Source organism: Colias philodice, chromosome 9, assembly GCF_061535455.1.
Source record: "Colias philodice isolate Cphi_HAF_F1 chromosome 9, ilColPhil1 Martin Lab GWU primary, whole genome shotgun sequence".
NCBI lineage: Eukaryota > Metazoa > Arthropoda > Insecta > Lepidoptera > Pieridae > Colias > Colias philodice.
Window position 1 is genome coordinate 8,087,905 of NC_143094.1, and position 26,290 is coordinate 8,114,194.

Below are 26,290 nucleotides of genomic sequence, written 5' to 3' on the forward strand. Positions count from 1 at the left end.
TACTTTGTATTCAAGTATACTAAAAGTAATTTCCGTTCTTTAATTAAAATTGAAAATAATTATTTCAGTTACCTTTTTTCATAACGAAAATTTGTTAAAAATAACAATCGATTTAACAACAAAAAAGGCACCGCCGCAAGACAAATATTAAGTCATAAATCAAATTCGCTTATAATTAAAAGTGAGGTTTATTTATTCGTATTGATTAATCTGATAGTAACAATTCATTTTGGGTCTGATGTGGGCAGGTTGTGGGCAGAGAGGGGTTGCCGAAAGGCGTTTTGACCTCTAAGCTCTACAGGTGCTAATTGCACCAATGTATACAAAAACACTAGTAGCAAATGTTTGCTTAATTTGAAACTATTATATGATAATTGAAATAGCTGACTTCAAATGTGCAGTGAAATGTTTTATTTGTTTTATGAAGTTGTTTCTGTCTTATGTTGAATCGTTTGTGGTTGAGTAATAATTATCGTATTGTTCATAATTCATAAATTGATGATGCTTTTTATAGAGTAAACTTTTACTTTAGGTGATGTGATTATGATGCGATCTTATCCAAAAAATAATAATCTAATTTGTAATCGAAAATTTCCGGTGGGCCAAAACATACAAACAGCAAATGCGAACATGCTTTATAATGTACTTATGTGAATTATACTCGTATGTACGCTGTACAGGCTGTACTACAGCACAATATTCAAAAACTATGAAACATTGTATGAACAGCCTGTAGGCTCTAATGAATTTTATGTTTTCCTGGACTCGCCATTATCCTTTGTTGTTTTTTATTCGACAGGACTCTTTGAGAATATTCTCAGAACCAAACTATATTTCAGAATGGTTAAAAAACTTAACAGAAGTTCAGACTTACTCATACTCACCTTGTTATAAAAATACGTTTAGAGGGTAGTACAATAATGCTGTGTGATTATACACATCCCACGTTTCCATATCAGCCTTTAATTATAATATTTACGTAGCACAACGAGCCAATTTAATAACCAATGTTATAACTCAAGTCCCAAAAAGGTGGCTAATGGGTACGTTGAAGACATAAACATTATTCGGCATGTTCCGATGGGTCAACGACTTACCAATATCCTAAATCGTGTGAAGTGAACCGATGTTTATTATTACGCAGACCTTAAGATAATATGCGTTGAATGTATTTTAAAAACGTTTTGCAGCTCCTTCAACACTCCATATGATTGTGTTCTGTAGTTACGACTGTTTCTATCGCTGTTGCAGATTGTGAAAATGTTTTGTTCGTAATATTTAAATGTTTATGTGGCATTGTGCGTAGAACTTGTTCATGCCCATCAGGCAGCCGCGGCGGCGCGGACAAAGCTTGTCTGCAATAAACCCAGGCTACATTTTACATAGCTACTTCTGTACACGGACCACACCTATACTTTCAATTTACCTTTTTAACAATAGCTAAGATTCTATAACATGAGTAACTGTGTATGAAAATCTACATAGCATAAACTATGTTTTGCTGCTTCTTTAATACTTTTAACACGAGTACTCATATAAATTATAATGATACAACAAACAGCTCTACAATCAGTTTTAATAAAATTTTACATGTTACTAGCAAATAAAACTTCAGAAACAGGCTCCACTTTTAGCTTACATATAAAAGGTTTATTATAACAGTTTACAGTTGAAGTGTTTGCATGACTTTATCCCCTAAGTGTTCTGGTAATGTTTCGGGCGCCGGCGGATGTTCTGATGTCCATACAGAACGACCACCTCGGACACACAGCCCTCACATTGTATCGTGTCCACAATTAAAGTGCAAAGTAGTTTAAGCCTGTTATGGAGAAAGTAAACGTCATGTGAAATGATTTAAGTTGAAATCAGAAACAAGATTTATTGAGGAAATAGCGCGGCATTCAGTGACATTTTTGGTGGCTATTATATGAGAGCTAATTGGTACGCTTACCCTCTTAAGTCGCTTAATCTTCTCGCTTTAAAAATGTTTTCAAGACTTGTTTTTTTTTATTCATCCTTATTAGGAATGTCACGATTTACTACATAAGTACATATTGGTAGAAGATGTAAGCATATATTATAATTTATATACAAAAATCAATTTCATACCGAACAAAGAAGTCTTTTACATGCAAATATAAAAAAAATAATCACAGACGTTAAAAAACAAATAAATAAATATATTAAAGCATTTGAGTGAACGACATTGCAAAGTAGAAGATTAAATTCAATCTTCGTCCAGAAATAAAATCAAAAAACCATAGAAACGAGCGTATTTTAAAATTTAAGTCCTAGAGTGCACTTTTATGGATTTATCTGCAAGCTTAGGGAACAAGTCGTACAAGTAGAGCCTTTTTAACTGAACCAGTTCTACGAGTTGCATACTTTGGAATATTATTGCATAGCTTCAGTTTAATTTATTGTTACTGGGTTAAATATTTATTGTATGTAAGTATACATTTTGAGTGTAATCTCTTGGTAAAAACAATGGACATTATAATTAGTTATTTTTTTCCAATTAGCCGGGGTAAATATCCAGTTCTAATTATACATTTTAATTAATATTCACAGTCGTTCCACATGATAATGATTTGTTGTTTCAGTCACTTGATGAGCCGTGACGCCTGCAATGAATAAAAGTATCTTTGAAACGTCATTTCAATGTCACTTTCAGACATTTCTAAAAATAACAAAAGAATGCCGAAATTTAAAATAACACGCGTTGTTCATAATTATTACACTCCTCAACAATTTAATCTTATTTTGTATTTATTGGTTTGTTAAATCCCGTCATTTCCAGTCATTTAGCTATTTTACTGCTAGAATTTACATTCAAGAATAATTACTAGGCTCAACAAAATCATGCTCATAATTTTTTTTTCTACGCAATTATCTCTAGTTTTTACGTCCGAGAGTGGGTAGCAACTGCGCTCATTATTAGTTCGATAGCTCTACAATTATCTCATTCAAGATTCTAGTAAGATTTTTGCGTGTATGACGTGGTATAACCTTGAGCACATTTTATTTTATAGTTTGCGGCGGGCAAGCGGCAAGTTAGACGAAGCGAGTAGCGACTACATGCGCGGCTAGAGCGCTCCTCTCGGCACTCCGCAGTCGGCAGTGACGCGGGCGCCCTCACTACGCCTGCTATTATTAAACGAGTTCATTGGAACATCTATTTGCGCAATTTGTAGCATCGCGCCTAAAGCATTCCGATGACCTTACTCTGCCTCCACGCGTGCATTCATATTGATGCTTTGTTTCTGACAATAAGAGCTATTCTTATTATACGTTCTGAAAAATAAATAGGTAGGTACTAAAAACTAAAGACGTTATCTAATTTTAAATTTATATTTGTAAAATGTCCAGAAGCTCTAGACTAGACTATATTAATATTAATCTTATTAGATTTCTGAAGTACATTAAAGACAAGGAAATAGAAAATAGAAAAAGATCCTTTCTTCTAATAAGTAGTTAGTACCGAGAAGTTGTTATTGGCGATAAAATTACATCTCTTCGCTACTTAAGTGTACGATATTGTTTGTGTATGTACAACAAATACATTTGCGTTTTGAGGCTCTATATTTAAGTGAGTGTGCGTGGCGCATGCGCTCTCGTTGTTTCTACACGCGCTGTCCATTCACTGCGCAACCGATTCGTCCAGTGAGACGCTTATATTTCAGTAAATATTCAGCGGATTGGGTTTCTTCGACGGACAACAGAATTTTAAATTCAAATAAGGAATGTTTAAAATATTATCGGTAAGTGCGTCCATAGAGGCGCTGGTCGGAACGGAAAGCGGTGTCGCGTCGAAGCAGCGCGGTGAGCGGGCGGCGAGGTTCGCGCCTCCCGGCCGCGCGAGTGTGCGCGATTGCGCGTGTGGTGGTGAAGTGAGGCTCGTCGCGGCGCGCCCCGTCAGTTGGCGGCGGCGAGTCACGCGCGTCGTCTCGTACAGCTCTCACTGTATTATTACTGCACTTCCACCCGCATACTTTGCTACCTTTCAGGCTTCGACTCTCACGCTCTCGAGCGTGGAGGTCGCATCGACCTCGCGTCGCGGTTTCGGTCTTCGGTGGTTTCACTTAGCGCTCTTGGCACCCGCGTTGCTGCAGCGCTGACCGTATTACGGTTGTGTACATGCCTGACTCCGGCTGGTCTGTTGGCCGCGTGCTGTGACAGTGAAATCGTGAGTTTTCGATTGCGGATGTGCAGTGATGGATAAATAAGACAACCGCGCTAGTGCACGCGCGAACTACATAACGTATACTTTCTAGCGGAGTGCGAGAGTGGATCGTCAAAATTGAGCCCAAACTGTATCTAGGTGGGTATCGTATGGTTTAAGATTACAGCATAAAACCCAGCGCGATGAGAGCGCTTTCTGCTGGCTGCTGGCAATGCGTTAACTGAATATTTATAGCGTTAATGTTTGAAAGTTTTGCTTGTTTATTGGTAGTAGAAGGTACGCCCGCATATCGCCGTATCCTACCAGCATCTTGTTCCAAAGTTTGCCTTCGTAAAATCATATTCAGATAACGTACCTACCAGAAACCTTTATGTGGCTATCCATTAAATGTATCTATCACAATAATTAGATGTAAATACCAAAGGCATAGTAAGTTGAGTAGGTATAGTAACACTGTAACATAAGTTTACAGATTAAATGCCTACAAATTTATAACATAGGTAGGTTATAGGTACCTACTAACATATTCTCCATTAACTAGTTATTACTTAACAAAATAACAGCATCAACTATTTCTATATTCCACTAGTATAATAATTATCTTCAATTGTTATCATTAAAATAATGTTTGAAATAAAACAGTCCAAAATGGGACACAAAAATATACCTACAACTAAGTTGAGTTGAGTTAAAAAAGGTAAAAATAGTTTATTTAATCACATTTTAATCAATAAAGACTAACAATTTGTAGCCGAAACAGTTCAGTTGCATTAATTTGCATATCATGTTTATGTAACATGTTTAATAACCTAAATGTTCTTGTATTTATGGACACAGTTTTAATATGAGGGGTGAATATTACAAATGACACTATGACAACACTTTCGATAATTTATGTATTTACTATTTACACTTACATCGACTTTTTCATATCATGTTACAACTCGGTATATTTTTGCTCGATTTATATAAATAAACTAGCTGTGCCTCGCGGTTTCACCCGCATTGCTCCGCTCCTGTTGGTTTTAGCGCTATGATATTATATAGCCTTTCTCGATAAATGGGCTATGTAACACCGAAACATTTTTTCAAAACAGACCGGGTAGTTCTTGAGATTAGCGCGTTCAAACAAACAAACAAACTCTTCATATATTGAAATAGGTAGGTACAATATGTTACAACTTACATCATAATCATATTACAATACATTTTTGAAATGTGTAGGTACGTTAAAAGTTAAAACTATGTATCTACCTTGGTTTTAAATTATAACCTTTTTTTTTAAGTGGGGAAATCTTGCATAGATACCCACGGCCTCCGGGGAAGGGGCCGCGGGTTATGTCGGATTCCTACCGACCAAAACCCCACTGTGTTCCGTCAAGCCGCAACAACGACGGGGCCACGGGTATGGTAGAATTCTTCCGTGACCCCGTCAGCGGCTGCCCGTCCGCGTCGCCGGGCCAAAACAAATTGTGAGCCAACCAGCTCTAACCTCATGGGAAATTATAACCTACCCATTTTGCTTATAATGAGTATAGTAACTCAGAATGGGAACGGTAAAGAAATATACATTTGAATAAGGTGGTGTGATCTATTCCTAAATCTCTGTTTTAGATATCAAATGCCAGCCAGAATGCATTAAAAAATGTTTTTGCGCTACAATTGTTTTTGAGGTAGGTACTAAGGCACCCTAAGGTTAGGTCAACAACATTTACCTGCATCGAACAGCTTAGCGTTAGCTGTAGGTATTCTAAATCGAATTACACCGAACCGACTTCTATAAACTAGCATTAAAGTTAATACCTTCATTGGATAACAGATATCATGTACCTATTGAGTTTACAAGCCTTTTATACAAATGCAGACTGATATTTACTAAATTTATTATTCTAGAAAAATTATATCAAATTTTATCTCAATGTTTATTTCATAAACAATAATATATAGGTAGGTATATGACTAAAGTCTAATCAGATCCGATTAATCAAAATGAGACTTGACCTGAAAATTGTAATAACTAGGTTTATGATTTCGCTTTTGATTAAAGTACGGTCTGCTTTAATACATTAATCTGTAAAAATACTACGTCAACTACATTAAGATTTTTTTTGTTGAAATTTGCGTGATTCAGTAGGTAACTTAAATAAAAAATAATACCCCGGTGATATCAATCTACCCAGGACTTATTTAAAGGAATCATGTTTCTAAATTCAATGTAATGTTTTTTTAAGAGGAACATAAAGAAAATACCTACCTAAGATTTTTCAATAAATCCATGACACCAATCAAAAAGTGGAAAACTTGTTCAGCTACACTTCAATAATTAATAAGGTATTGTGTACAAAACACCCTTGATACACGAAATTAGACAACTCTTCTTTCTAATAAATAAGACATTTTAAAGTGTTTATAAAGTAACGAGTGCACTAACAGGCACCGAAACTGTAAGTCAACAAAAACTGAAAACATCCTTCAAGCTGATGAGTTGAAAAGTGAAATCATATTTCCCGTATACCGCGAGAGCTCAGTATTTTAATTGCTGGAACTAATCTCATACGAGGCTGGCCTGCCCGGTACTTACATTGGATACCTACACACGTCGCGTGATAGACCAACTAGAAATATGAAAGTAAAGTTCATTTCTGAAACTTGTTTATCGATTAACAAAAACACAGAATATAACATTGAGTTCGAATGGACAATCATGAAATGAGTTATGAAAAACGTTGCTTAACTATAGGTATGTATTTAGGCACTTTTAAAAATTTTAAAAATTTCGAATGCCAATGTTCTCTGTGTCTGAACAGATGTACTCTGAACCCCCTAAATATTTAATAACGAGTATCTAAGAGCACGCCAATTCAATGTCCCATAGAGAATAGTTGGCCCAACATCTCGCGTAGCTATTGTCATTTTACTTAGCTTGCATTTAAATTTTAATTCAATATGAATAGGGAATTTCCTGCAAATAAAATGGTTGGCATCATTATAGTCACGACGTTGCATCGCCGGTGCTGTTAACAATATCAATACATAATAATCTGTGTGCTATTGTCGTCGTGCAACGATGCATGGGTACTAAAATGTAGTGACATTGCCATATAAATAAAAGTGTTTTACTTCGTTCTGAAGTGACATGATACTGAGCAGAATTCGTAAACGGCTTTGTGCTGGCTTGTGGCTTTAATTAAAAAAAGAAATACAGTGTATTTGTATACGATACTAATGTTACAGTTTAAACACAAAAATCTATATTATTAGAACCTCAGTGGACCTACGAACCTCAGGTCGTCGTAGAAAATGTAACTCAGCCTTTCAATTGAGACATGAACCTATTGTCAATCATAAATACGAAATATTTAATTAAGTATACCAACTAACCATGAATTATATTAAATTGACGTTGATAAATTGATAATAACTAAAAAGTATTAATATTGCCGCATGATCTAGTTGTTTAAATTAAAAAAAAATCTCATGTAACATGTGTACCAAAAATTAACATATTCGGCCCTGTTAAAGTTTACAATACTCCGGCCGTGATGCAAAGAATAGAAAAAAAATGTGCCAATTTCAAGAATCAGGACAAGGCTGTGCCCTCGATTCGCGAGAAACATTGGCTCGTAATAAATCTGTTATACTTTTATCTGTCCACTTGTAACCTGATAGCAAAAGACGGGCGAAGTAAGTTAGTCCTTCTCATTGAAAGATCTGATGTTTTTGAATAATTATAAAAAAAAAACCTACTTACCTGCTGCATCCAAATTAGCCATTGAGGATTAAAATGCATCTTTTACTTGAAAATTTATTTCAGGTACCGTATATGAATTCATGACAAACATGTCCATATTTTCATTTAAATAATAAGACTGAAATGTATACCAGAAATCAATCGATGTATCAATTAGTTTATTTATAAAATTTATTCTAAAATCCAACCGTCCGTCTGACGGCTTACCACAACAAAATGATCAACATGCCTTTAAAAATTAAAATTTTCAAGAGCTACAAATACATACTTTTACTTATTCTATGTAACAGTAAGTACTCAGTTGACAGAGAAATAATTAAAACGTATACGGAAAACCACAAATTGGCAAGCGTAGTACAAATTAAAAGTATTGCCATCCTTGAATAACAACTTCTATTTTACAAAACAGCGTTCACGTTACCCGTTATGAGGTGCTATCACGTGCATTGCAAGCAATTATACAACACGTCATAATTTAGATTAATTAATAAAATACTTCAATACAAATCTCAAGTGTATTGCACCGTCAAGACATTCATTATCACTTCGGTCGTCATGTCAGTTGCTTGTGTCAACAAAGACGGCGCGATTGCAGGTGCTTCAGAGCGGGCGCGGTCGTTCACCCCGCACTCTCTGATATTTGGCTACTATATACCCATGCGTTATAATGTGAGATAACGGGCCTAGGCGTTCCACTCGCGCCGGGAATCAGGACACGTCCGAATTATAATTATATAACGTAGGCAGCTCGCATTACTCATTATTTTTATCACTTTTTGTACTCAATTTTCATTCCACGTGTTTCGAACACGTATAACATTCCAAACACATAAAGATCAAAATGCAATATCATGACTAACCATCCAATAAAACATATCTAAGTATGTTGAACCCGAATCGCTATCGTTGCAATTTCCTCTCTGTATTCTGCAAAACAATTACCCATATTATTACTTCACGAATGCGTAGTCAATGTCATTCAATGACCCAAAAAAAGTTAATGGGTTACGTCATTGGAAATTTTTCTATGTGAGCTGAAATTCGTTCGGCACGCGACTAAAAAGCTAATTCGCTTGCATCCAATGCGGAATATTTGTTAAGCGTGTTCATTCAATTCGCAGAAAAGGTTTTCGGGGTCAGTAACATAGGGTTAAGATCCGGAGACGGCCGCAAAAAATCCACGCTCGCATCCAGAGGCCTTATGTCGACGGCCGCGAGAGCTAACAGGGGACACCGTAAGTGGGACGCGGTACGGGTTATTTCGGTGCCCGAATTGGGGCGGCCCGTTAAACATCAGGGTTTCCGAGTCGCGGGGACGAAAACAAATAGTTATACCGAGTGGGCGGTTTGTGATGAGATAATGTATAGCTAGCTTTATCTGCGTGGGCCTATTCTATCGTGATAAGATTTATTGAAACGTTATAAATTATTTTAACAGTAATAACTTGAGAATAACTGAGTTTATTAAAGCATTCGTCGATACAGTCACGCACAATGTTGGTCTCTGTTCCAGCTTTTTCATTTATGTTCAAGGAAATAACCGATATTATACATACTACTTCGAAATATTGAATAGTATAATTCTAACTTCCAACATAACTTCAATTTTATATTCATGAGTCTGGTGAAGTGTACCTAATCACATTATAGTAGTAGTAGTAGTAGTAGTAGTCTGGATCATGGAGTTGGAGACGATACTAGCTAAGAATGGCTCTATATATAAAGTTTTTTTATACTACAACTTTTGAAGTGAGAAGTATCACAAGAATTGTAGGTTGATAGACAATGAAATAGTACTGCTAATAAAGAACCCCAATTTCAAGGTGAGTCAATCAAAGCAAACGTAATGAACTAACGACACTGAATGATCATGGCTGAAAAAATCTTGCCTAATTGAAAACGAGCTTAATTGGTAGTATTTTTTATCCATGGAAATAAATTTTTTGAAATATTTTAATTAACTATAAAATATATAGATGTATACTTGAGCTGATTGTTCCTCCGTCTAACTGTTTTATTTGAAAATTATGATAATTTTATTGCTCAACAGCCGAACTGCCGAAGTGAACTGGAATAGCCTATTTATATTATTTAACCCGTACCGTATTATTACCGGTAATTTGAAGCAAACGTACGCATCGTGCGAAAAATTTCGCCTCCAGGCATTAACAGGTAAATTCGTATCGGAGAATATTATAACGTCTGCTATAAAACTGAATGACTAATTTAACTTCAGTGAATCACTAAAACAGGTAAAGATTTTTAAATTGATTGAGTACGCATAGAAAAGTCGATATCCGACGCTCTCGCATACACTTTCAAATCACGCCGAGTCAGACCGTCCCCGTGCATTCCTCAACTTGCTCACCCACAGCACTGGACCGGTCCTCGAGCATTGTACGAAACTGTACTACACGGTCAAGTTTCGTAGCTTGTTACTCTGTTTATTGCTGGACTCGGGCAGCGACTATTCGCTTTGGTGGGGTTATAAGTCGAGGTGCGGTCTCAAGGTGAATCGCCCGGTCAACATACGTTCGATTCGATCGAATGCCTAGACCAAACATTACCTCGTGCTCTGGCTATAAATATTCTATATAAACTTACTCCTAATTTTCTGTGATGAAGTTTTGTTCATTGTTTTGCCACTGAGTGTTCAAACAATAGATATTGGAACGACACTGGAATTTAATTTACTCGATGACTGGTTCTTAGAAATACGTTTTATTGTACGACTTAGGTCACATCAATTTCCAATTTAAAAATATTTAAGAAATTTGTGACATAATATAATACTACAGATTAGAATGATTTACGTTAAAATAAATGATTACAATGTAGAAGGCAATTTTAAACAGTATTCAAAATTAAAATTATTATACATGCCACGTGTTTGTTACCTACGATCTGGCCACGTTTTAACGATATCATTTGGGAGTTTAAAATACCCATTAATATTTCCTCCTGATCGGTACCGCGATATGTTTGTACCAAGTCTCGAATATAAAAAAAAATGTTAAACACGATGACAGAGCGTGGGTTTCATAATCGCGTATCGTAAAAATAACCTACACGTTCTATTTAATAATATAATGGCTCTTTTGTGTGGAAATATAATACATTTACCAAAGCGACACAAGCTAAACGAGTTTAGCATAGATTTTCCAGAAAGCCCTAACACTGAATAGCGTTAGGCAATTCATTTGATGCCACGTGCGTAGCTCATTGTGAATAGTAGATCGAAGCGTGACTAAATGTTTTTATACTAATATATTTTGAATAACCCTATGGATCGATGTCAATGGAACTCGTACAATAAGGCCGCACGGCCGTTGACCGAAATAAAAAATGAACAGGATTTAAGCGTTAGAAAACGGGAACCGGTATTTTGCATTGAAACTCAGTACTATTCGAATTGGATTATGTAACTGGTACATCGGTTTAATTTAAAACATTTATAGAATAGTAAATCACAATATTGTATTAAGTGTTTCAATTAAAAAGATTTTATATAAATCTTTTTGTTATAAGTATAACAACACCGTACCTACTTTTAGAAGAAAAAAATCCAACTCGATTTTGAAATAAATACCTAACTATTAAATTTTACCTAACTATTATTTTATTGGAAAGAAATAAATTTTAATCATACATGTACAAATTAAAAATAAAAGCAAACCTTAATAATCAGCGTTTCATTATCTTTGAACACAAATGGATATTAATTAATTCTTACTCATAATGCAATTTCAAGTTAAAGGTTATGGAAATGTCAGAACTCAGAACGTAGGTAATGAATGTCTGAGTTTTCCTCATACTGGGCGCTTATCATCGGGGTCTTTGAACTTAACACAAGTTAAGTCTCCTTCACACTCGATAAGTCATTTTTGAGACGAAGCGGTTGCTGCGTGCAATTCTGCATCTTTGAGACAAAGGCCTGCACGAAATAAATTTCTTTTGGTCATTGAAACGAACATTCATTAGGATATTTTTTGTTAATAATAATGTGACACAAATTAATTGATCTTAATGAGGAAGATAGAAGGTTATTACATTTATTTTGTCATTATTGATGTTTTATTAGTATTTTGCGATTAAGTACCTACATTTTTTTTAATAATTCTGTTCCTTTGTCCTATACTTAAATCTGAAAATTTTTATTACCAAATTCTCACACATAAAATCATGTTTTATACATAAATATGCACAAATTTATTTAAATTTATATGCAGTAATTGAAATAATAAATTTCAAATATTTATTATAATTTTAACATGTTTTGATATTTTAATTACCTCTAAACACGAATCACTACCGTAGTTCAAGAGAAACGCGACAAAAAAAAATGAAATTATTCTTCTTCTAAAGTACTTCTATAATTTAACGGATGACAAAAGATTCGAAGCGTTTAACCGACTCTACCAAAGTATTGAGCAAGAAGTAATTGACAGCAAGCAATGGTGACGACCTACATATTCATTGTAGCGGCAGAAACCGGCCAAGGTAGAGCCCCATGATCTGAACGTGATCTATTGTATCTATTAAACGAGCAACAGAGTTTCTTGCCGGCTCTTTTCCGTAGAAACTGCTTTCCGAATCGGTGGAAAACGGAAAGACTAGAAAAAAATTAATGTTTGAGTTTGAAAAAAAACTTTTACTCCATTTAACTCTACCATTACTTATTCTTATGTTTACCGTTTCAATAGATAAAATTAAAATATTTTTGACACACAGGGATTACTTTAGTCATACAGTCAAACCAAAACTGTTTTAATTTAGAATTTAAGAAGCTTAATATAAACTTTTGAAAGTTTTTGAATACATTAATTGTATTCAGGAATTTATATTCTCCACCAACTAAACACCGAACCAACCATACCTACAATAAATTACAACGATATTTATTTTTAATACAAATAAAAATTTAGGTAGAAACAAAAGAATCGTTTTAAATAACAATCCGGTAACCGACTAAAAATGTTTAGATTTTTTATGTGCGATATGGCGACCAAACTCGTTTTTATATAAATGATGCTGAATAGTAATGTGCCATAAATATTACTTTATTCGGCGAATACCAGTCGTTTTTGATAAAAATGGAAATACAAAAGATCGGCTGCTTAGTTTACAATCAATTAATCGCTCTTAAAAAGTTGAATTGCAAGAATATTGTATTATTTCGATTTCTATAGATTATTGTAATAGCAATACTTGATTTTAACGTCCAGTGAGAATGAGTCTAAATTTAGTGTTTATATATTATATTTTCTTGAGTCAAAAGTCTTTTTAGTTTAGTAAGGCTATATTATTCATTGTCTTGATTCTATTTTATACATATGATAATAGAGCCCAGCTGCGCTTTGGCTAAGCAAATCATAAATGGTTTCTGTTTAAAAAAGGACTGCATATATAAAATTACAAGCCATTTTATAAGAATATTGTTACTAACAAGTGGACCAATGATGTTACAATAAATAAATGAATTATTATTATTATTATAAGGGCCGATTTTTCAATGCTTGGATAAAACTTATTTGTGGAATAATGTATAAAACTACCATTTTAAAAACGTATTCTAATTGCTCGTATTTGACAGTTTACGTGACATTTTAATATTATCGTGTAATACTTTATTGGACGGATAAGTTTTATCCAATCATTGAAAAATCGGCCCTAAGTCATATAACGTGGTCTTTAGGTAACAATATATTTTGTCTTTATAATATCGTTAAATGAAATCGATACCACTAAGAACATCTCCTAAACTATCATTTATCAAGCATTTATGTTTAATTTAATCAAACTTTAAGGTGTCCTCAACCGCTTACGAGTATAAATTTAATTTTATTGACGTACCAGGTAGAAACCTTTAAAAGTTTTCCGACAAAGCGACAAAGCTCAGATTATTTTTAATCTTATCCCTTTTATTTGACACTTTATACATAAAGTAAGATTTTTTATTCATCCATATAAACTCTCTAGAATAGAAAATAAGTGTAAAACGGAAGTCAAATAGACACGTGTAATTGCTGCCTTAGAAACAACATTTATACAGCACGCCCTGTATAAATACTAGATTCTATTGATCGAATGGCAACTGTCTCTACATTGCGATAAAATTGGCGCTTTTGAATAATATACATTACTGGTTTTATTTAAGATTCAGAGCAGTGCTATAAGTGAAACGAGAAATGAAAATCGCACATATACATAGCTCGCTTGCCAACGTTACATAACCCAATCGGTCACTACAGGTAAATTAGCTTGGAGAAATTTTTGCGTTTGTAGTAGTGTATGGTCAGCAAATAAAATAAAACAACATTTTATTTTTAGTTTTTATTTTATATATATATAAGGGATTTTAAATTAAACTATATGTGTTTCTCCTCTGAAAAAGATGAGACTTTATTTTAATATTTGCACATTTAACATACGTATAACTTTTACATTAACTAGACCGGGAGATATTGACACAAAATTTCGAGTCATTTGTAACAGGATGGCGGTTCTACAGGGGTCTTAGTACGCAATGACAAAAAGAAAAACGATGGTGTGAACGCTGGTACCGGCGGCTTAGTCACGTAGGCGTTAGTCGAACTCGTCGGAAAAATAGCGAAGTCAAACAATTTGTAACACAAAAATTTTAGAATTTACCGATAGCCCATAAAAAGAAGTAGGCGGTAGTGTCATGCCATACTTTTCCGGTGTGACTTACAGCCCGCCATACCGACGCGAATGTGTTGATTTAAAAAAAAACAATTCAACCATTTGTACCAGGCTAACTTTTGCACAGGTAACCATCGTCGTGCAGCCATTTACGAAAATCGCCATGCCATACTTTTCGGACGATTCCAAATGGTCGCCATACCGCCGAAAATCTGCAAATTTTTTTTTTCGCCGAACCATTTGTACCACCCTAAATTTTTTTTTCAACAACTCCTGAATGATTATAAATAGAAGTGTGATAATGCCATACCTGTGGGAGGTGGCGAATGTGTATAAGATTTTTTTTTATTGTAAGATTTTATTCGTATTTTGAACGATTAGTAACAGTATGGCACTAATTTTTCCTGTAAGTTTGAGGTTCAACGAATATAAATACAAAATTTCAAAGATCTAGGTGGTGGAAATCTTCACTTATATAAATTAATACTAAATTAATTTTTTAAGTATGGCAGCACTTTTTCCCCCTACTAGAAGTATGGTAAATATAATAATGGTCACATTTTATCAAATACTCTCCAAAAATCCAAATGCAATACTGGTACAAAAAGTTTGGCGAAAAAAAAAATTTTTGCAGATTTTCGGCGGTATGGCGACCATTTGGAATCGTCCGAAAAGTATGGCATGGCGATTTTCGTAAATAGCTGCACGACGATGGTTACCTGTGCAAAAGTTAGCCTGGTACAAATGGTTGAATTGTTTTTTTTTTAATCAACACATTCGCGTCGGTATGGCGGGCTGTAAGTCACGCCGGAAAAGTATGGCATGACACTACCGCCTACTTCTTTTTTATGGGCTATCGGTAAATTCTAAAATTTTTGTGTTACAAATCGTTTGACTTTCGCTATTTTTCCGACGAGTTCGACTAACGCCTACGCGACTAAGCCGCCGGTACCAGTGTTCACACCATCGTTTTGCACGCCTCATAAGCGAAGCGTTGAGGTGGGTACTACTGTCACTTCGCGCAAAACATCTGATTTTTCAAACTTAAAATGTCTTTATGTATCATACATTGCACTTGTAAGATAATACATATACACACATATTAAGAAAAAACACTATTTTTAACATTCATGATATTTTTGATGTCATTTTTGTTATTTAAACTAGTTAAAAAACAGTTTAAAAAAGTTCTGTCTTGGACGTCCGTGTGTCTGTATGTGCGGAGGATTTTCTTGTTAACACGATAGCGACCGAAATACTTTACTAATCGAGTCTTTTTTTTCTCTTACGCTTGAGTATGCTCAGGAATAGAACCCTTTTATTTTTCAGGGTCTGATTCGATGTGGTTTAATTGTTATTAAATAAACAAAAATAATAATTAATAAATAATTATTAAAATAAATTATGAGGCGTGCACTTTTGGATTTTCCAAACTATTTCTTTTTGTCATTGCGTACTAAGACCCCTGTAGAACCGCCATCCTGTTACAAATGACTCGAAATTTTGTGTCAATATCTCCCGGTCTATACGTAATAATTATAATTTTTGAATGAAATGTGTGCATTATGTTCACGGTACCAAACGACTGCACGTGGCACCTGCGGACAGCGTAAACTGGTTTATTCTGGTTTTGTGCGTGTTTCCACTTTCCACTATCAAGTGACGATTTATTTATTTGTTTTGTTTCGTAATTATTATGGTCAAATATTAATTATGAAACAAATTATTATGGACACGATATTTTATTGTTTCACGGTAGTCGCCTTGTCGTTTGCTCAAGGACGTGAAATTGAATGATATATTTTTTTTTATAAAGTCAAAACCATTTTCTTTCAAATAAAAACTTGTTTTTATTGAAAACAAAAGTGTTGCTAGGAATAAGTATAAAATTAAATAGTAATGTTAGGATATCGAAACATTTTTGTATAGGCCAGAAGTCAGAACGATATAGTGGAAACGCGCTCTAAGATCTGAGTAATATACACACCACTACATATGCAAAAATTTCTCCAAGCTAATTTACCTGTAGTCGTTACACACACATTTGAAGAATATCTATGCTGCACACAATCACCTACATTCATATACGAGACAACGGAGACGCTATGTTTGCGTGAGTGTAAGATTTTAATGTACAGTGATTTAAAAAGCGGAAATCATTTACTTTTTTATTACTATTTTAATCGTGAGAAACTCACTTAAATGCCTCGTCTAGTGTCATTATACGATTCTGCTGTTATACCAAAATGTTTCAGACAGTGACTCATCAAGTGTCATAAGCCATAACACACCAGCTTTAAAATTAAATATAAAATAAGCCACGAATGGTACTTAATTTCCAAAAATATCAGCAGCGCCAAAACTCGTCCGGACACTTGCTTCTTGGCAGACAGGTTTCAGACGGGGAAAATAGGCGCAAGTTGCAATGGAAATCTGTGTGAGTAGCGGAAGCGAGGTATCGATCAGGGGTGTGTGGGGTCGGGCGTGCGGCGCGGGTCGATCGGTGCGGCAGAGGTGCGGCCAGCGGCGTTTGGGCGGTGCGTGCCGCGTGCGTTCCGGGGGTCAAGGGCAAGCTTTGCGCCCATTCAGCTCTGAACACGTGCCCGAATGTAAATATAGTACTCGTAGCACCCGTTACGCTGTCCCGCCAAATTCCCCCTCTATAAATGGCCCTTTCGACTGTTTGCTGTAAGTGCATCGCCCAATTTAATCATTAACTGAGCGATGGTTATCTAATTTTATACTCAATTCTTTTGCCTTGCTCTCCCATCCCGTGTACTCGTCAATTCTTTTTAACCAATTGGCGCTATTTTTAAAATAGATGCATTTCTAATTTTTGTTAGGCAAGACCCGAAGACCACTTCAGACGTTACTGCCATAAGATTTGTAAAATATACTGTATCTAATCATCATCATCTATCAGCAGATTCATTTTAACGATGAAAGTGTACACTTAATTTCAACTTCATTCCTCATACACGCAAGTAACAAATGTGGGAAATGCCACCCCTGACTCTACATTAACTTAGTAATTTAAGGTCTAATTCTCATTTTGTAAATATACTTGCGTGTAAAATATCCAGTAGTACCAATGTGAAATTATCTATTTGCACTGCACCTGTGTGAATACGATATTCATTACTTATTTACATAATATCCGAAACACAAACAGAAAACTTGGTTGGGTGATATTTGTTTATCAATTCGTAGACATCTAGTATCCAGTTTATTCTAGTATTGCCTTATTAGGTAAAATTGTTTAGTTTTATCTATTTTAATATATTTAGAGGATATTAATATAAGAACATTTTCAATGTGTTTATCTAAATTTTAAATAAGTACTGTTACAAAATTGTCATAAGTTTTATAGTCAATCATTTTTTATTTAAATTTGAATTCGATCTTCGTTTGAGATAGGTATAAGCGTGTATAGAAAACATGAAATATGACATCACTAAAATTGTCTAACATTAGATGAACGGAACGTGTGCTTTGTAAATGTATCACACATTTACAAAGCACACGTGCAACGCACGAGACAAACCATCGTTTTCATCCATATTCTTATCGTTTATCATGAAGTAAGCTTTATTTTTATAATCTGTAACTACAAAGAAAACTTACCGGTTTATTAAAATTATGCAAACATTTTTCTGTACTGTATAACGGTTTTCATCACATTAAAAACTGTCAAAGTAATCTCTTCATTTGTATCTGCAACATTTATGGTCCTACTAGTATCGACTTCATCATTTACTCTGTGTACTAAGGCTCAATAAAAAGCTCCTGAAACAAAAACAAAACAGTCGCGAAATTATGTAGCAAGCAACGCTTTCAAAGGGCCCCTTGTTCGTGCTCTCCTATAATCATAAACATAGAAAACGCACAAAAGCCTCTCGGCGTCGCGTCGCGTTGCTGTCAGATAAAGTTGTAGCATTTCTTTTGCTAGACGTGCCTATGGAGCGAAGGCGATAGGCGCGTGCGAAAGGGACGGCTGCTTCACGCCGATCGTTAGCCCTGATCTTCAGCGCGCCACAAACACACAGCCCGACCGAGAGCGAAATTGCAGCGAGAATGCACCTAGCTGTGTTATTAACGCGACTGCTCTGTTGAAAAACGGCCTCCTTCCGCTCTCCGAGTCAAACAAATCTCAAACCAATTTCAAGGCAAATGGGGCGCGAATCGCTTGCACGATAATACAAACTGGTTATTTTCTCCGGACAAGCAATTGTGAACGTTGTGGTCGGCACATAAGTTCCGTTCGGTTGGTGCAGCGCAGGAACGCGCTAGGCTAGTATATTTAGCCCGCATTGCAAAGACCATCGTAGTGGGTGTATTAGGTCGCCCGCACGCACTGCTGAACTAGACGGAGGGCTTCCTATTATCGATTTACGTTGCTATAAGGCAGATGTGGAAGGATTTTACACGTTTTTCTAGCTGGAACGATTTTCTATTTTTCGCATCAACGCGCCGCGTTCGATTTCTCTTTCGAGAGCTTTATTCAAGAGAAACTTGCTCGTGGAAAATAGAATGCTTTCACTCAAGTCTAAAATTCCAATCATACGCTGATATCTTGTAGAATGTATGCAATGCATTTTTGTCATAACACCTTATCCACTTTTTTTAAGACGTTAAACGCTTTGTTACAAATGTGGGACGCTTTAATATCAAATTTACATTATTAGCTAACAGTATACAATGTACGCAAGCTATGTAGTTCATATGCATTAAAACTGGGTTGTATAACTAATGTATTTGTTCGTTTTTATGTTGGTTCAGTTTAAGGCACATAATATATAGCTAAACGCATAAAGAATGATCGCCGCTTCGTGACTATTTAAACGACGAAGTAAATACATTAACCCATTTCGATTAAATTTTATACGTAGGCAGTTATTCATATCTTGATGCGGTTGTACTGTGTTGTGTGGTTCAATTCTTAACCTATTTAACTCTTAACTAGCTTGTTCAGACTAGACTGCGATAGTTATACGGAGCGGAGCATCTTCCGTGTCGCAGCGGTGAAAGTGGTGCGTCAGTAAGTAATCTAGAAGGCTTATAGGAAAGGCGAGGGGGCTAGTGGTTTGTGGTTTTGCCCACACACGATAGCACTGTTATGTACTGCGGCCAGCTTATCTCGGTACAATCACAACCACGACGTTACAGTACATCATGTGTGTACAAAGTATATTGTTATCTGATCTCGTAAATATTATGTGTTTGCACTTTGCATCTTTATGCAGATTTTTAATAGTCAAATTTCTCATGAAATGCTTGGACTAATGAAAGGAAATTGCGTATTACAGCTTTATTGTTGTATGTCTTCTTGACAGTGTTATTTTCTAGTTAAGGAAGCTTGTAATCATTTTGCGATTTTGCTGTATAAATAGGCTGTTAGAGACGCCTTCATCATATCGTGATTACGTCGTGAAAGCTTTTATAAAACGTATAATTTACTTGCTCATTACAATGATACCTCCCCTCGCTTGTTATGGTTTAGTTGTCTTCTGTATTGTTTATTTATAAACGAGCTGCTATTTCTGTCAAGTCATCAACAAAAATGCACCGCGAGTCGCGACGCAAGGAGTGTCACGATTTTTAATAACTGGGTATGATTTTTAATAACATTTGAAACGTATGTTTTGATCGTAAACCTGAAGATTTCGGGATGTCAGCCAAGTAATATTTAATTTCCTTACAAATATCCTTCTAGGTGAGGAAGACAATAACGTGAAAAAAATTGGATATATTCCAAAGAATAGCGGACGTCTGCCCGATCGATAGTCTTTTAAATGCCCTTTGCCGTGTTTTATTTCAGTGCGGTTTCAACGTGGCATTTAATATGCGGTACGGTGAAATGCAAGGCTAAATATAGGCCGTTAGCGACGGGAAAGCATAGCCTGGTTGTGCGTGGTCAGGATTCAGTCTCCCCCTCACACCCCGGGCCCGCAGTTATAGGGCTGTCTGTCTGCTCGACATGAGAACAATGTTGCGACCGCACTGCAGCTCTGCGCAACAAAAACTATATTCATTTTCTAGTCCCATTCATTCAGATAGTAATTGTTTTCAATTATTTAACGTCTACTATAATTTATGTATGTTGTGGTAAATTGAGCATATTTATGTCAAGTATACGAATACGAATATACTTTGTAATATTCAATTGCGGCAATATACCTAGTAATGAATATTTATTGTTAATTCATTTTGAAATTATATCGATCGCATTGAAAGAACATTATTTATATTCTCTCTATACTAGTAGACAGCAGACACTTTAAAATTTTGTAGGTAGGTACCTAGCCCTGTTGGTTTGCGGGTGGTTAGAGGGAAACCTGGATCGCAAAGGTGCATCCTATAGCTACATACATAGTTAGCATGCGTGTTCATGCATGCATAAAGTATAAACAAGTATATATTTAGTGTGCACGGAAAAATGTCGGCACTACGGTCAGTGGGGGAAACGAGTGGGTGAACGTTTCACATTGCTATAGGTCAGGATTCAGGAATAATATATTAATAGCGTTCTCTTGGAATTACATTGTAGAGTTTATAATTTTAACCGTGTTTGTATAATAACTAATTAGTTAGTTTGTTATGTTTTCGCATTTCATTATTAGGTTAACGATTAGGATTCTAATGAACCGATTTATTTTTGACTGTATTGAACTACATATTTGTTTAACTAAAGCATAATTTTAATTCAGTATATAAATGCGAATTATTTTTATTTGTTTGAGTTGTTATTAAATATCGTAAAAATACATTCAATAGCACGAATATGTTGTTGTATTCAATACAAATAATGTTTTTGCTGTTTAATACTAAAAGATTTCTCTATGAATTTTAAAAGCAACAAAACTTAACATAACGAGGCCACCAACCCGCGCATACTCGCGGGCGCCTGTGTGTGTAAACTTAATTTAAACATGTCTGACGCTGCTCACGCACACACGGGCGCGGCTAGTGACGGACTATACACACATTTGCATGCCATAGATGTAAGCAAAATGGCAGTAAACTATACAACACTGAATTTTCGATCAGTGTGTCAAGTGTCAACTCAATGTGCTACCGTGCAAGTGCTGTGTATCAAAAATTAGCAGTCGAATATAGTTCGCCTCAAATCAGTGTCGACTGTCGACATTCTGCGACCAGGCGATGTGCCAATCAAATATATCCCTGCAAAGGTTGTAACTAAAAATACATTCATGACTATGAACGTTTACTATTAAGTGAGTAATTATTTATTTAGAGAGTTCTAATTTGATAAACAATGGAGAATTTACCATTCGTTCCTTCTGTAACATTAAGAAAACGTTTTAATATTTAATACTAGCTTTCCGCCCGCGGCTTCGCCCGCTTTATCTAAAACCTAATAAATTATATACTAAAACCTTCCTCTTGAATCACTCTATCTATTAAAAAAACCGCATCAAAATCCGTTGCATAGTTTTAAAGATTTAAGCATACAAAGGGACATAGGGACTGAGAAAGCGACTTTGTTTTATACTATGTAGTGATGTAGTGAAGATCATTTTCCTTTCTGATAAAGAATAAGTCACAAATCTAAATTTAAATTTAAAACGCATTAAAATATATTTTTCTCCACTTATCGTAGAGCACAACGCTACATTATGTCAAAACCATATCACAGACAAATTATGTTGAACTACGTTTAAAACTCGTGAGAAAAAGGGTGTTAGGTCAATTTAAGGTAGTTATATTGTCGTAAAGTAGACAATACATTGCACAAGTGTCATTTACCCCGTGGCCTTAGTTTCATAGGCCATTATTGGCATCAAATGGAGACAATCAGTTCCACTCTGAGCAGAGGTATTTGTAAACTTCATTCACTGATTCGATATGAGTTCTTGCAATTGAAGCTGATATAAAATTAAATTGGAATTCAATCATGCCTTTTCTGATACGAATATCTAGGTGTTAATTAAAAATTTATTAGATATAGCGCGATAAAAAGTCGCTTGCAGATGATCTATTGAAACCGGTTATGATTGTATGATATGTATTTAATCCTATTAAAGTAATTAATGGAGTCTGAGAAGGCATTAGTTACGTAATTTAAATTTGAATCTAAAAAAAATCTTAGTCTCAGTTATCTTAGTCCGTTTTGTAATAGAAAAATTTTTTACAAATTTTAAACGACATTTATTCATTATACAAATGTAAAAAAACAATCCACTTTAACCTAAATACTGGTATGTTTAACATGTTCGTCTACATCTAAATCTATGTAAATTACGAACAAAAATCTTCACAAAATACATTTGAGTCTATAACTTGAGATCGAACTTTGAAGTGTTTCTTGTATTATACAAAAACTTTCGATGTATCATCTTCATACAATCTCTCTTAAATAAAAGATTTTAGACCTTTTGTGTGGTTACATACAATGTTTTATATCTTATAATAAATTAAACTTGAATGCAAATAATCGTTAGAAAAGATACTAATGAAATTTAACCTATTTATAAACATATCATTCTATTCAGTAATTTAAAAGTTGAATTTATATTTTTGGTTTTATGGCATTCAAATGCTTTATAAATATAAATTTATAAAGAATAGAAAAAATTCGATCACGAGGCGGGACTCGAACCCGCATCCTTTCGCGCCATTCCGGGGCGGATGCCTGACCAACTGCTGGAAATTTAAATTTAAAAGTTGTACAAAATATGTCCATTTAAGCACACGCTACACACGAAAAGTTCAGTTTCATTCCTTTTTGTGTAAAACATAATAAATACGCTCAAGTGATTAATGGATACAATTTTTTACCTGAAGAGATATCCTGGTATTCCCGTACAATTTCACAAGTTAATTTGTAATTAGTAATTACGAATCTCGAGCCTGTACCGGGATCGAAGTGAGTAATTAAAGTAATTTGTTACGATTTCAAATGTAATTGGTTGTGTAATTGCTTCCAGATTATAACGCCGCCCCGCTGTTCGCCTCGGAAAACGCCTCCAGTGGTAAGTGAAAGACAAATTATTTGAATATATTATAACCCATAGAGTATACATAATGGTGATCTACCTTTGTCATTAATGACCAGCCGACATAGATATCTGTTTTTTTTTATTTTCTGAAATCTGTATTTCTCAATACGTTCTCATCAAACATGCCTTAAAGCTACTCTTGTCAAAAATGTTTCCGACTATCTCTCATTGTTACAATGTGTCACTTCAAATTCATAAAAAATCTATATAGTACATCTGTAGATATCCCCATTACCAGGACCTTATTGATATTCGTAATATTATGATTTAATACAGTGTCTTAAGATAGACTTATAGATTTATGTTACACCACAAATTGGGACACTCGCACCCTCGCATACAATCGTTATATGGCTAGGTTTAATATTATGTTATCCAGTTTCGTAGAGGGGAACGGTGTTATAGATATTGCTTCATCCCTACAGTTCCATTCAGATTACCAACCCCATTCATAGATGGCAAAATGTTAGTATTGATGATGCTTTTTGCAATGTACCGTTTACTATTAGATGACGTTAGTTTACTTTTTACCCGACTGCCAAAGAAGGAGGGTAATGTTTTTCGAGTGTATGTAAGTATGTATGTATGTCTTTTCCTTTGTGACCACCTGTAGCCTAAACGGCTTGATGGGTTTTGATGTATGAGGTATCGTTAGATTTGTCTTGATTACGGGAGTGTCATAGGATACATTTTATCCTAAAAGTCCCACGGGATAAAGACATAATAATATTTTTTCTAAATTTCCCTTTATTTAGTGTGCAGTCGGGTATTTTGTTTTTTTAATAATAATCTTGTTAATAATTCTGCTCAATAATCGGCAATTGATTACTTATCTAGTTGTTAGAAGATTTGAATTTGACCTATACGGAATTCTTATAAGACTTACTTGCGGAAGTTACTTTTTTCTATTCGCATAACATTTATTCCTGCTTGATTTTAAATAAAAGAATTTCTGCAGTTAAAGTAACATATTACCTATTTGGATCCTGGAATAGGCTTTCCGAAGGACTAGGACCTAGTTACTAGGTCTTTCAAACATGCTATGTGATACATAAAATTAGTACGACTATTAAAACTAGTAAAGAACCATAAAACAAATGAATAGGTGCTCTTAAATTAACAAAACATATTAACCTTAATAAGGAATGATAATCACATGATAGTGAATGAAAAGATGGAAAGTCGTGAATCGCTTTTGGCTGCATTCGATGAAGTATAACTTTCATCTTTTTATAAAACAGCTTTCTCTAGCCATTTTATTTTATTATCTACAGCGAAACGAGTCTTTATCTCTTGGACAATAGTGATATGGCGAAAAATAGTTCGTGATTATGAAATACAACAGCCACATTAAATTCCTTCGCCTTATGTACTTTTTTAACTTTTATAAACCCATAAATAACAGCTGATGCAAAAACCAAAAGCATTTGATCCAATTACGCTTAAGATAGAGAAATAGTATCACTGAATCATTTGAAAAAAAAATACATAAATAAGTAGCTATTCATCAACTTAATGACAATATCCTGGAGAGCATAAGATGGGACAATCATGTCTCTTAATATTAAGCTATGAAGATGAACAAGCGGCCTGATAAGGGTGTCGTGATTGCGCGATACTTCCAATACTGGCTATAGGTTATTAACCCAATAAGATAAGGTATCGCCGCCCGCGCCGGCGCGAACGTCCTACATACTTCCGTGCGCTGCTCTGTTTTGATCAGACGAATTCCGTCTATTTTGGGACGCGATGATCGGTAATGCATCGTATATGTATTTGATTGATTTGTGAACTGACCTATCTAATGGATTTGAGTGCATTTATTGAAATTAAGCGGTAATTTTGATACGTTCTTCGACTCGCGGCGCTTGGTATGCTAACAGATTACTCGGTTGTAGACTAAATAGTTAAATACCAATATATTATATTATATTGTAATTTGTAATATACTTGTACTTATCTTGCATTCAATATTATGCAAAGCATATTGATGTATTATACGGTAAATTTGTAGATTTCAAATATGCATTAAATAAATAGTGAAATCGTTAATATTAAATCAACTATACGTCATTTTTAACCTGAAGAAGTTATGACCGTATAATAATTTTCTCTTACAACTCTTACCTCTTCCATACACTAAGATACGTTTTAAATACAAAAAAAATATTGCATATGAGTCGTTATGCATTACAAAAACAGGGTTCTTGTAAATCTATACCCATATAACGACAGGAAGTAGTGTCGCACACCGTCTACTCTGTGGCTAGAAACGTCGACGTTCGCCGCTAGAGAAATTAACAACTGGTTTGCAATGCAGTGACCATTTACAACATATTTAACATCTCAAACGCGAAGCTGTATCATTAAATGAAAGTCGATGTTGTAAACCAGCTGTCATTAAATTGCTATCTGTTTGCGGTCAAAGATAGGTAGCATTGGAATTACTTTCTCTTGTTAGGCACGGCTGTGTCGCGGTCTACCAGAGGAATATAATTACAAACGTTTCTCGCCCTGCGAATTATATGTCAACGCTTTTCTGATTCTCAATGCGTCTGAGCTATGATTGGTACTATATATCTGGCACGTAACTTATTGGATTTACTGTCTCAAAAATATTATAAGTTAAGGTTTTTAAACGAAGGATATAAACAAACTGCATTCCATTCATCA

At 34.9% G+C, this 26,290-nt stretch overlaps 1 protein-coding gene across 4 annotated transcripts in view; it reads left to right on the top strand.

The window, feature by feature from the left end:
- The first annotated feature begins 3,897 nt into the window (after positions 1–3,897).
- Positions 3,898–26,290, top strand: part of EcR (Ecdysone receptor) — a 126,081-nt gene continuing 103,688 nt past the window's right edge. For 3 of the 4 annotated variants that reach the window (XM_089698630.1, XM_089698628.1, XM_089698629.1), the window contains exons 1-2: positions 3,898–4,321; positions 23,546–23,590. The gene's annotated coding sequence lies outside the window, so the exon portion shown is untranslated. The remainder of the gene's footprint in view (positions 4,322–23,545; positions 23,591–26,290) is intronic. The other variant, XM_089698627.1, reaches the window with a different exon arrangement.